We start from the raw sequence: 11,680 nt of genomic DNA on the forward strand, positions 1-11,680 counted from the left end.
ATGATTATGCATAACGTCACCATATATAGGTCATAGTGGCAAAACTAAAATTGTCACATTTTTAATGACAATATATATTAAAATATTATTTATACAAATCTAAAAAAAAAATAGTTCACTTATTGCAAAATAATAAGATTTAAACAAATATTTCACTAAAAACATAATAATTTCATTTCTATAAATATAAAAATGTTTAAATGTTTACATAAAAAAAATATGATAATAATATGACTTGTGGAATATTCGTTGTAGCAATCTCGATCCAAACCTTGAGTCGGTTGTGATTCTGTTGATGTTGAGTTCGTGGTATCATTTGAAGCTACAAATTAAAATAATCATCATTAGTTACTACAATTAATATTCTATAATAATTTTTATTTGATTAACCATATTGTTTACCTGAAAATTGAAGCGATGGCACTTGAATTCCAACAGCTAACAAAGCAGATCTCATAGCTTCCATTTGAGTTTGAATCAATTCAAAATTTAACTTATAGTTATTAAGTTCATCTTCTTTATTCTTCAAACTCTTTTTTAACTAGATTGTATCTGCACTTGAATTTACTTTTTTAGGCTATGGCCCATATTCAAGCCCCGAAATTTATCCTGGTCTAGTACCAAGTACCTCATCCATTATATCATCTATATTCTTAGGTTCTGCTCATTCTTCAGCTGGAGTTGATTGCAACTCCACCATTTTCTCCTAAAAAAAGTCATTCATAAATAAAATAATTCTTAGATGAAAATTACAATTTAATACTTAATTTTGTGAGGTCTTACATATTTTGCTTGTGCCTCAGATGTTGTCCATCCTTTGTCATTTGAATAATGAGTTGCCTTGAAGAAATCCATCCTATTTGGTTCTTCATCATCCTTGCGCTATATGATTTCAAAAATAAAAATTAGACTTTAAAATAAAAAATAAACTTTATAATAAATATCAAAAGTGTCCAACTTACCGTAGGATTTTTCTTAAACAATAATAGCATTAATGTTGCCAAGGTATTTACAGAGATGAAAGTGAAAATGAACAATATACATTTCAATTCCCAATATCAATGGAGTTACTAATATTGATATGGTTTATGGAATATTTGTTTCTATCTTATGTAAACGCATAACACATGACTCGCCTCTAAAAATGCTCAAACTACATATCTTTATTTGACCTAGGAAATTTATTTACATCGAGATAAAACGTAGAGGAACTTGATTGGAAAATTCCTTGACAGTTTTTTTAACAAAAGAACAATCCTCTTCCTTTTCTAATGCTTTTCCTGAATTTCTACAATTATCTTCATGTACTGTTCACAACCAAATATGCACAATCAATCCAAGACTGCCGTCCTTTCTTCTCTTAATTCACTCCTAAATCTTAACTCTTTTATATACTATTCACAAGCGTTATACTTAAAGTCACATTCGCAAGTTGAAGCTCGGAGAGGCTTACCCATTCTCAGGTCGTTACCATGGAGGACCGAGAACTGGCCCAGGAGTAGCTTGAATTCTGACTTTGGAACCATTGCTTGGTTCAACTTCAGACTCCTGACCAGGTTCTAGATTTGTGACCTGAAAGATTCTAATGCAATAGTGAACGGAAGTAAAGCCATATGCATGGATACATCGAACAGTAGCAGATTCGGTTGAAAATTAGTTTAAAACCAGATGCTCTACAACTAAATATTAATAAAATGACAAGTTGTCCTGAATTGTTTACATTTAACACTATCATCAATTTATGATGGTATATTCAATGAACCAAACCACAAAAATGCAGTGGAGCATGAACCATAAATAGTAACAGATGCCTAGTAGAACCCCTGAAACTAAATTAATGATTTAACTCACATTTCAGAAAAGAGGATGCAGCAAAGGCTTGGCATTTGGAGTTGCGATGACTCTAAGATTTGGGGACATTTCCGAGAGCGGTTTTAAGGTCCTTAAATGTAAGTCATCATCAAGTTTTTGTGTAATCAGTAAGCAACCAAGTTGAGGAAGATCAGAAAGTTGCACAAAGGAAGTTACACATCAATTACAACAAACACACTTACTAAACAACAAAGCAAATTATATATATATATATATATAACATGGATACAAAAGAAACCTTGAAATTCCTAATAAATTTCTTGGCAGCATCATAGAGCAATGGAATGCCGAAGTCCAAGTTACCAACCAGAATTGGATCAACCAAAAGTTTAACCCCACTTACATCCCACAGCCAACTATTCCCCTAAAAACCAAAAACTAAACCATGTCAACAACAAAAAAGAGGGTGAAAATTAACTGATAAATCAAAAAGAAAAAGAAACCCACCTCTAGGTAAGTGAGGTTGAATACATCAGTCCCAGAAGAGCTGGACCCAACAACACTCTCTTCAGAAACAACAGCAGAAACCCCCTTATCCGACCTGTGAAACCAACCCAAAACGAAAACATATACATATAAAGACTAAAACATACAGAAAGAATCGTAGGTTTTGGTTTAAAAGTTAATGAATACTTGCAGGTTGAGAGCTTTAATCTATCTGAACGGAAGCTGAATGGGTTCAAGGAATTGAGGATGGTCGACTGGGTAAGAGAGCGGATACGGGTCTGGGGCCTCTGTTTCTCAATGGTTTGCAACACAAGAAGAAGAAGGAGGCAGACAATGCCTTCAAATCCACCAATAAGAGTAATCAAGACTCAAGTGAAGAGGTGGATGAAGATGATGATGAAGAAGAAGAGATGGCGAAGCTCTTCAAAAGATTCATGACTTCTAAGGAAGTGAAGCATGAATCCAATAAAAAGAAGGTCCCCCGGTGTGCTTCGAATGTCAAAGAACAAGCATGTCAAGTATGATTGTCCCCTCCTAAAGAACAAGGGATCAAGTAAGAAGAAGGCATTTGTGACGACTTGGAGTGATTAAGATAACTCTAATGATAAAGATGAAGTAGCCAACCTATGCTTCATGGCCATCAAAGAAGATTAAATGGTAACTTTTAGCTCTAGTGAATCAAATTATTATTCTTTTAATGAGTTACAAATTGCTTATGATGAGTTGTATTTAGAATTTGAGACCCTGAATTCCAAATATAAGAAATTAATTTCAAAATTTAGAGTTGAAAATGATTTGATTTTGAAAGCAAAAGTTGATTTTGAAAAACAAAATGAAACTTTCAAAAATGATTTAGAGCTTTCAAAAATCAAAATCAATAATTTAGAAAAAGAAAATTTTGATTTGAAAGTTAAGCTTGAAATCTTAACAAAAGAAAAAGAATTAATTTCTAAAAACAATTCATCATATTTAAAAATGGAAAATGCTCACATTGCCATTTTCATGGTCACAATGTACATACTTGCCCTATAAAGAAAGAAATCCTTTAAAATTAGAAAAGTATGGGTTAATAAGGGAACTAGAGACATTGAAACTAACATCCAAGGATCCAAAGCAATTTGGATACCAAAATCCAAATAAATGTCTCTTGTAGGTGTGTGGGAGCAATGGTGATGAAAGTGAAGATACTCAAATGCTCTAGCCACACTTCACAAGGAATAGGCAACCTCTAAGATTATTTTAATTATCTTGCATAATGGTTGCTCATTTAGTTTAAGCATGCATGAGTTTTGATGTTAAATAATTTTATGTTTTCATCTCATGTATGTTGAAAAATGTATTATGATAGTCATTTTAAAGTTTTAATGTTTTTTCATAATTTTTTAGTCCATCATAATGAATTTTGGTCAAAATTGATTTTAATACATTGATTTTACAAATTTTAATTTTTGACCTTAATTTAAATGCTTATGCAATGTGGTTTATTTCAAATGATATCTCTCTAACAATTTATATCAATTTCTCAAATGCATAACATTTTTAATAGCTTTATGCACATACACTTAAATACAACAATTAATATTGCATAAAGTATATTAGACTTGGATATATTGAATTTCATGTGCTACTAACTTGTTTGTTCATCTTTGTTGAAGTTCAGTTTTTTAAGTGTCAAGCTTTTAAAGTCAAATTTTTGTTTGGAATGCTTTTATTGAGGGGGAGCTTTGATTTTTCAAATGATTTTAATGTCAAATTTACCACTTACTATCCATTGTTATTTTTGAACTTTGAAGTTGAATTATTTTTTATATTACAAAAAAGGGGGAGAAGTATAGGTTTGAAAATTTCAATTTCTAAATGAAAAAGGGGGATCTTTAATGTTTTCTAAAATATGTATCTTTTCCATTAAATGTTTTATTGAGGGAGAGTTTTTCCAAAAACAAAATTTCAAATGTTTTGTTATAACAAAAAGTGGGAGAATGTTGAACTATGTTTTATAATATTTTGATATAACAAATTAAGGCAAAATATTTTTGGACTTGATTGAATTTGTTCAAAGTTTTCAAAAGTTTTCAAAAATAATTCAAAGTCCATTAAAATAGAATTTGAGCACAAAACTGCTTTTCTAGGTTAGTAGTACGTATATTGTTCTTACAGTATCGATATTGCATGAACATTACTGATATTGTTCACATGGTACCGATATCAAAGGTAAGAGAAGTATCAATACTCTCTAGGTAGTCTCCATACTACCAATGCTTTTCAAATAGCTTAAATTCTAGAATACAAAATAGGTACCGATACCCAAAGGGGTACCGATACTACTTTACACTATAATATCGTACCATGAGCATAATATCGATACTGGTTAAACCTAACGGCTAGTAAAAACTAGTTGATTTAAAAATTATAAATATAGTACATATACTCATTAAAGGAGTACCAATACTCCCTCTCTAGGGCAATTTTATTTTGTAGAAAAATTATCCCCAAAGACTCCAAATCATCCCAATGGCTAAAAACGGCCACAAACTCATTCTAACCTAAAAAACAAGTTGAGGACACTTGAAGAAGGGTTAGAACACTTATCCAAGCAATCAAACACAAGAGAAGCGTTTTTCATTCCTATTTTCCTTTCTCTTGTAAGTATTAGTGTTTTATTGAGCTTAATCTTGTGAAGAGATGCCTTTAGAGGTTTTCTTGTTTACATCTTTATTCATTTTGTAAGAGGGGTTGGTTTTAGTTTAGCCATTAAAAAATTAAGGGTTTTTTAAAGGTTATCTCATTGTCCTTGAAAAAGAAAGAAAAAATCAGCCAATTTGTTAGAAAATAATCTTAGTGTGGAGCTAAGGTGGTGGATGTAGACTTGGTTTAGAAGTCGAACAACTATAAATCCTTGTGCAAATTTCCTTATCTTTTTTTACTCCATATCCAAAATTTTCAATTGGCCAATTCACCTCTCTTGGTAATATTCGGCTGATCAATTGAGGTTCATCACAATCCCAACACTTTATTTGTTCAAAGTCTTACTAACATAGGAACACATTAGAAAATAAATTCCTAAAAATCTTTTGATGCTCATTCGATACTAATTTCATGTCACAACATCAATGTTGACCTTAACCCTTCAGATTGACCATTCAAGTCCCTCCAATAATCATTTATCATTATAGTTCACTAAAACTTCACACATCATCTTATAATCTATTTATTTTAACCCATAATTTCTCCAGCTTTACAATTCAGTCCTTAACCTTATACATATTTCCAAATCATTACCAATTAATATTTTAACATCAAAATCACCATTCTATTATTTAGACTTCAAGTGCCTTAATATTCATATTCATTCTGTAACTTTAAAACTCATAATTTATGAAATTTACATTTTGGTTCCTAAACTTTAACAAACTTACAAAATTAACCCAAAAATCAACGTTCCAACAATAAATCAACATTTTAATATTCAATTCCAATATAATACTTAAAATTCTAAACTATTACACAATTACTAGTTAATTTCTTAACCTCTTCCAACGATTTAGCTCTTATACTCTTATAATCTTCCAAGTTCGATTCCAAACCCTTAATCTCTCCATAGGATAATATTTTTTAGAATTCATCTCAACTCTTCTATTTTATTCACTATTGTTCTTTTTACCATTTAGTCCCAAATTCATGCATCATAAGACAAATTCAAACATTCTAACAACATGTTCAAATTCTAATCATCAATTTATACCAAATTTCATTTCTTTCACAATTTATACAAATTTGTAATTTAGTCTCTAATCTTAACAATCTTACAAATTAACTTCAATTAAAACCTCAATTATCATAACCCGAATTTTCAGCATTTAATTCAAACATAATACCTCAATAATTACAAAATTTTCACTTAAGTCCCTATCTTTTCCATATTTATGATTTGGTCCTTAAACTTTACTTACTTTGCAAAATGGCCTAAGATCACATTCTAACATCAAATTCATCATCCTATCATTTACTTTCCAATATATTACTTTAACTATTGAATAATTACACTTCAATTCTTATATTTTCTAAAACTTGAGAAAAGATCTTTGTATTCTCACAAATTTCCAATTTAATCCAAATTAACATGCTAATATCAAATTCAACACTTTAACATCCAATTTCAACATAATACATCAATTATTCAACAATTGCACATTAATCCCTAGATTTCTCAATGTGAGTTGGTCTCTATTCTTTCACAATTTTCTAAGTTGGTCCAATTCACTTTCAAAACATGTAGAATCATTCTAATATCAATTCTAAACTTTAGGAAAAATTTTCATAATTTTTTTCCTTAACTCTTCATCAAGGTCGAATATTTTACGGGTAGAATTCAAAATTTGTCAACTTGATTCAAGCATGAATTGAAGCTATTGACATTAATTTCATGCAATTCCAGTAGTTCCCATGTCAAAATAAATCCAAATTCAATAATCCTTCATAAAACCTAGCTCTGACCGAATATGACATAAGCATTTTTAGATGATTTTAATCATTACATAAGTTTGAAAACAATTCTACAATACTTCTAGCATCATAATTCAACCCTTTTTCATTGAAATATAATATCTTTTTCATTCACTATATTAATCAATTCAAAAATTCAAGCAAGGAAACAATGAAATATTAGCCTTAAATGATAGAGAATTTGATATAGATCATTTCTCTATTTCATTTTGTAATCCAAAAATCAAAGGAAAATGGCTAAAAAATAAAGAACATGAAGAAAACTCACCTGACCTTCTTCATGATGGTTCATGGAAATATATAGGAGAAGAAGACCATTTTCTAGATAATTCATGAGAAATATCTCATGTACATTTGTTAAACATTTAGTTAAATGAATATATAATTCATTTATTGCAAAGTTACAACTTTACTCTTTAAAAATCACGACAATTCCAACATTGTCATTAACATGAAATCATCCATGAAATCATCTTCCTTACATCATTTCAAAATCAAATATGAGCAAACTTTTTTGTACTTCCCCATTTTACCCTTGTAATTTTAAAAAAATTACAAACTAGTCACCATAATTAACAATTTTAATTTAACATGAAAAATCAATCTAAATTCCAAGGATACATGTCAAATTTTACCATTCTAAAATATATAAATAATATTTCTAACCTTTTTCCATCATCCTTCAATTTTTCCTAAATTCCTAATTCGATTCGATTATCTTAATATTTTAGCAAACTTTATCGCTTAATAGGTTTTATAACAATTTCTGAATTAAAATAAAAAAGACACATAAATACCATTTTTAAGGGCAAACTATTCATTTATGGAACAAAATTTCTTTATATAAAATTATCATTTTGTTCCCTAAAACTTTCCCAAATTTATATTTTGGCCACCAATTTTTCAAAAATTAAATTTTAGTCACTAGTGAAATTTTGGGGTATTACATACATATTGAAAGGGGTACTATATCTAACGGATCTAATCAGACATTCAAAAATATGTAGCTTTGGATCATTTGGGATTCATATATATATAAAACCTTTACATTATATTTATTTAAGAATTTAGATGTTCTTGGAATGATATACAATTTTCCATATTTCAAGCGACTTATCGAGCTTCCAAGTCAAATCAAGCTGAATAGATCCTAGCAATGCAATACTTACCAAGTTTGTGGGCAAGAAACCTCACGGATATACATTTCTTAATACTAACTACCTTATATAACTAAATTGGTCGACTTTAGAATGATCACTAAACGCAACTTGAGGTGACGAATGAATATTCATGCGATATTTATTTTATTCCTGTATTGTTCAAAAATTGAGGAAAAACCTATTTGGGTCATGTACCAAAATCTTTATTGACATTATAACATTTAAACTTTATTGGTATTTCAGAACTTATCCAAAGACATTCACTTAATCTGAGTCAAAAGAGTATTTAAGCCATTCTAAAATTAAATCGTATTTAGGTCATTATGGAGTATGGTGGTATTCTGGTCATTTACTTCAGGTCAGTCATATACATCAGGTTCGATAAATTGGTCTTCAGGTTGTTTTTAGGAACAAAAAAATCTAAGGCTTTTATTATCTCGGAGGCTAGAAACCGATTTCTAAAATCTTACATAAAATATCAAGAATTTAAAATGTTAATCATTAGTCTTATCGAGTCAAGTTTGACTTTTCAAGTTAATTTCAATATCTTACACTACAAGGGTAATTTCATAATTCCATAACCAATTATTTATTTCATTAAATCTCACAAGATTAATTAGAGTAGATGATTTCAAGGTTAACTAATTCATAAATTAATAACTGATTTTGGGATTTCATATTGGTGATCTAATTTCCTATACGAGTCATCCAACCTTTAATTAATTTACTAACATGTTATCGTAATCAGATTGAGTTTAAATAATCAACAATAATCACAAGTCCAAGCATAAACATTCATGCATTGACCAAATTACAATAAAGTCTATAAAGCATACAAAGGGTAGTAACATATTATCTTGATTTTTGAACTACGTTGATCAACCATTTTAACACCATTTGATTGCAATTGAACTTGAATTTGACATCCAAAAATATCTCAGACACAACGGAATATTCGAGAAAGAATGGCCAAAGGATTACCAACAACGGAATGATGAAGGTGCAGTGACAGAGTGACATCAAGGGACAAAACCAGTTGGGTTTTAACCAGAACTACGCGGGAAGTATGGTGGTAAGGGCGGTGTGGTCACCGAATGTTGTGTTCAGGTGGTGGTTTTGAAAAACTACAGTGGGGGGCTTGTTGACGAAACTTAACGGTGCTCTCTATGGAGAACGACATAGTTCCTGGTGAAGGGGACCTGGGTTGTGATAACGGGTCGATGGGGAACACACAGGTGGTGGCGGTTCACGACACCAATAGTCAGATGGCGGGTGATCGAAGGAGGAAAGGAAAAGGGAAACACAGACGTGGTGGCGATGCATAACACCGTTGGTTGGATGCTAACAAGAAAATTTACAAGCGTTATAATTGTCATATAATTAATCCTTTTACCCAGATAATTATGCTAAGAACGCAATATAGAGAAGAAGGGTGTCGGTCTATAGGGATTCAAAAATTTATAATATCAATCTGAATTGATCTTTAACCAAGAAATCTATAAAAAAAAGTAAGAAAATTAAAAATAGGGGTTTAAAATAATCAAGTAAACTAAATAAATAAAATAAAACTAAAGTAAAAAAAATAGAAAAAAGAAATAATGAATGTAGAAATTTAATTAAGATAAGAGATAACAACTTGCTTCAATTCACCTCAATCTATCGATCATTGAAATAGGTTTTACTTCAGATGCTTGTTGGTTACAGTCTACAAGGCACAACCCTTGTAACTTGCTCTTCTCTCTATTGAAGTAATTTCCAAAGCCAATCCTTGAAAATTAGCTCTTGTTTGGATTAATATCATCTATCAATATTAACGCCAATGCTGGTTTAGGAACCGGAAAAGCCTGCGCTTGGATTATGGTGTCTCGATGAAAATCAAACCCGATCTTGACTTCCCTTAGCAGACCACCGCTAAGTTTGTTCTTAGGGACTTGAATTTTCTACAAGAAGACTCTCGTCCCCAACTATATATCACAACGTCGATCAAACCAATGTTCTCTATACACTCCTTGGATTGAAGATATTGAGATGTTGACGAAAGGCAGATTGCCTCTCCATGTTTGCAGAGAAATCAAGAAATAAATTTGAAGATGTTACGTACTTCTTCGATTCTCAGGAGACTGGATTGAGTTCTCGCTCAGCTATCAGCTAGCGAAAAGTTTAGCCAAGCATGGTAGAAATCATGTTTGGCGTGTAGAAAGAAAAAAGATGAAAAATATAAATAATTTTATTAAACTGAAAACCTAAAAACAAAAGAAAAACCAGAACCAATTCTATACTAAATACTAAACTTGTACATCTCTCAAGCTTCACCCTAAGGGGTATTTATAGTCTTGAGTTAACCTAATGAAAAATAAAATACTAACTCTTAAAATATTCAAACTCTTAATTCTAACAAACTAAAAATCCTTAATAATAAATATTAAAAATCCTAAATAAAAAAAGTCTATGCAAACGAAATTCCTCATAAAATAATAAAATATCAAATGTTTGAATTTAATTTCAACTTTGAAATTCCTAAAGAATTATGGTTCGCCTTGCTTTCCTCATTTGATCTTGCTACTTGGAATATTTAATCAGAGTTTGTGCTTGGATCGAACTTTGAATCTGATTAGCATCAAATTTTCCCAAATAAATAGGAAAATCTATTTAATTAGCCTTTTAATTTTTATTTCCTGAAAAATAGAGTCATGCAAAGATTCAAATAAAAACATCCCAAATTAACACTATAAAAGGAGGTAACATGGCTTAATTAATAACAAAATATTAACCAAATAAAACACTCATCAAATTTCCCCTCTCTTATTATATGCTTTTCCTCAAGCATGCCTTAATCAATTGTAAAAATGTCAAATCATTAATGTTTTATCTCACAATGTATGAAGGAAAACCAAACAAGCTAATGATCACATCGAGTATCGGAAGCAAGGTAACAATTAAGCAAATAGGCATAACTAGCAATAATTTTAAATAAAAGCCAAGATATTCCAATTATCCATCAATTTCAATGTAACAAGACTCAATACCTCACAAGGATTCACTCATTATCACTCAAAGTGTTTAGGGTAAAAGAAATCGCTCAAAGTTGGGATTAATAAATACATTAACATAGACTTGTAAAAAATCAAGTCTCCACCACTCGTTTGAATAAAATGCATATAATCAAAGGGCCTTTAACAAGTTTGTAAAGTGGATTGGTTTTGGGTAAGAAAAAGACTGAAAAATTAGGTTCAAAGGTAAAGACAATAGATGTAAAATGTATGAGTTCAAGCCAATAATTCAACAAAGTAAACACACTTGAATAAGCGTAATCAAACAATCAAATTTTCTCTTTTTATTCCCTTTTTTTGTTTCAATTTTCCTTGTTATTTTCGGCTATTTTTTGCTCTTATTTTTTTGTCAGAACACTTTATTCTTTTTTTTCTTTTTTTGTTCAAACGCTTTGTTCGATCCAGATTTTTTATTCTCTTGATTTTTCGTTCGTGGAACAATTTTATTTCATGTCTAGATAAGAGTAAAAAGAGAGGGTGAAAATAAAATTGAGAGGTTTCGGGTTTTAAAATGCAGTGAAAATAAAGAAAAGGGTAAAGGCTCAAAGTTGGTTCCCTAGTGGATGTAAATGAAAGGGTAGGTAATTTGGGTAGAGAAATGAGTTAATCCTAAGTGCCATAATTATCTTAAAGCATCAAGTTTCAACA

At 30.4% G+C, this 11,680-nt stretch overlaps 1 long non-coding RNA gene across 1 annotated transcript; it reads right to left on the reverse strand.

The window, feature by feature from the left end:
• Positions 1-667: 667 nt before the first annotated feature.
• Positions 668-1,941, reverse strand: LOC120173593. Its single transcript, XR_005521086.1, has 4 exons — positions 1,852-1,941; positions 1,454-1,572; positions 784-882; positions 668-706 (listed from the first exon to the last, which is right to left on the reverse strand). It is a non-coding gene; the product is annotated as an uncharacterized LOC120173593 (long non-coding RNA).
• Between the last annotated feature and the right edge of the window lie 9,739 nt (positions 1,942-11,680).

Source organism: Hibiscus syriacus, unplaced genomic scaffold, assembly GCF_006381635.1.
Source record: "Hibiscus syriacus cultivar Baekdansim isolate YM2019G1 unplaced genomic scaffold, ASM638163v2 tig00111976_pilon, whole genome shotgun sequence".
NCBI classification, from domain to species: Eukaryota; Viridiplantae; Streptophyta; class Magnoliopsida; order Malvales; family Malvaceae; genus Hibiscus; species Hibiscus syriacus.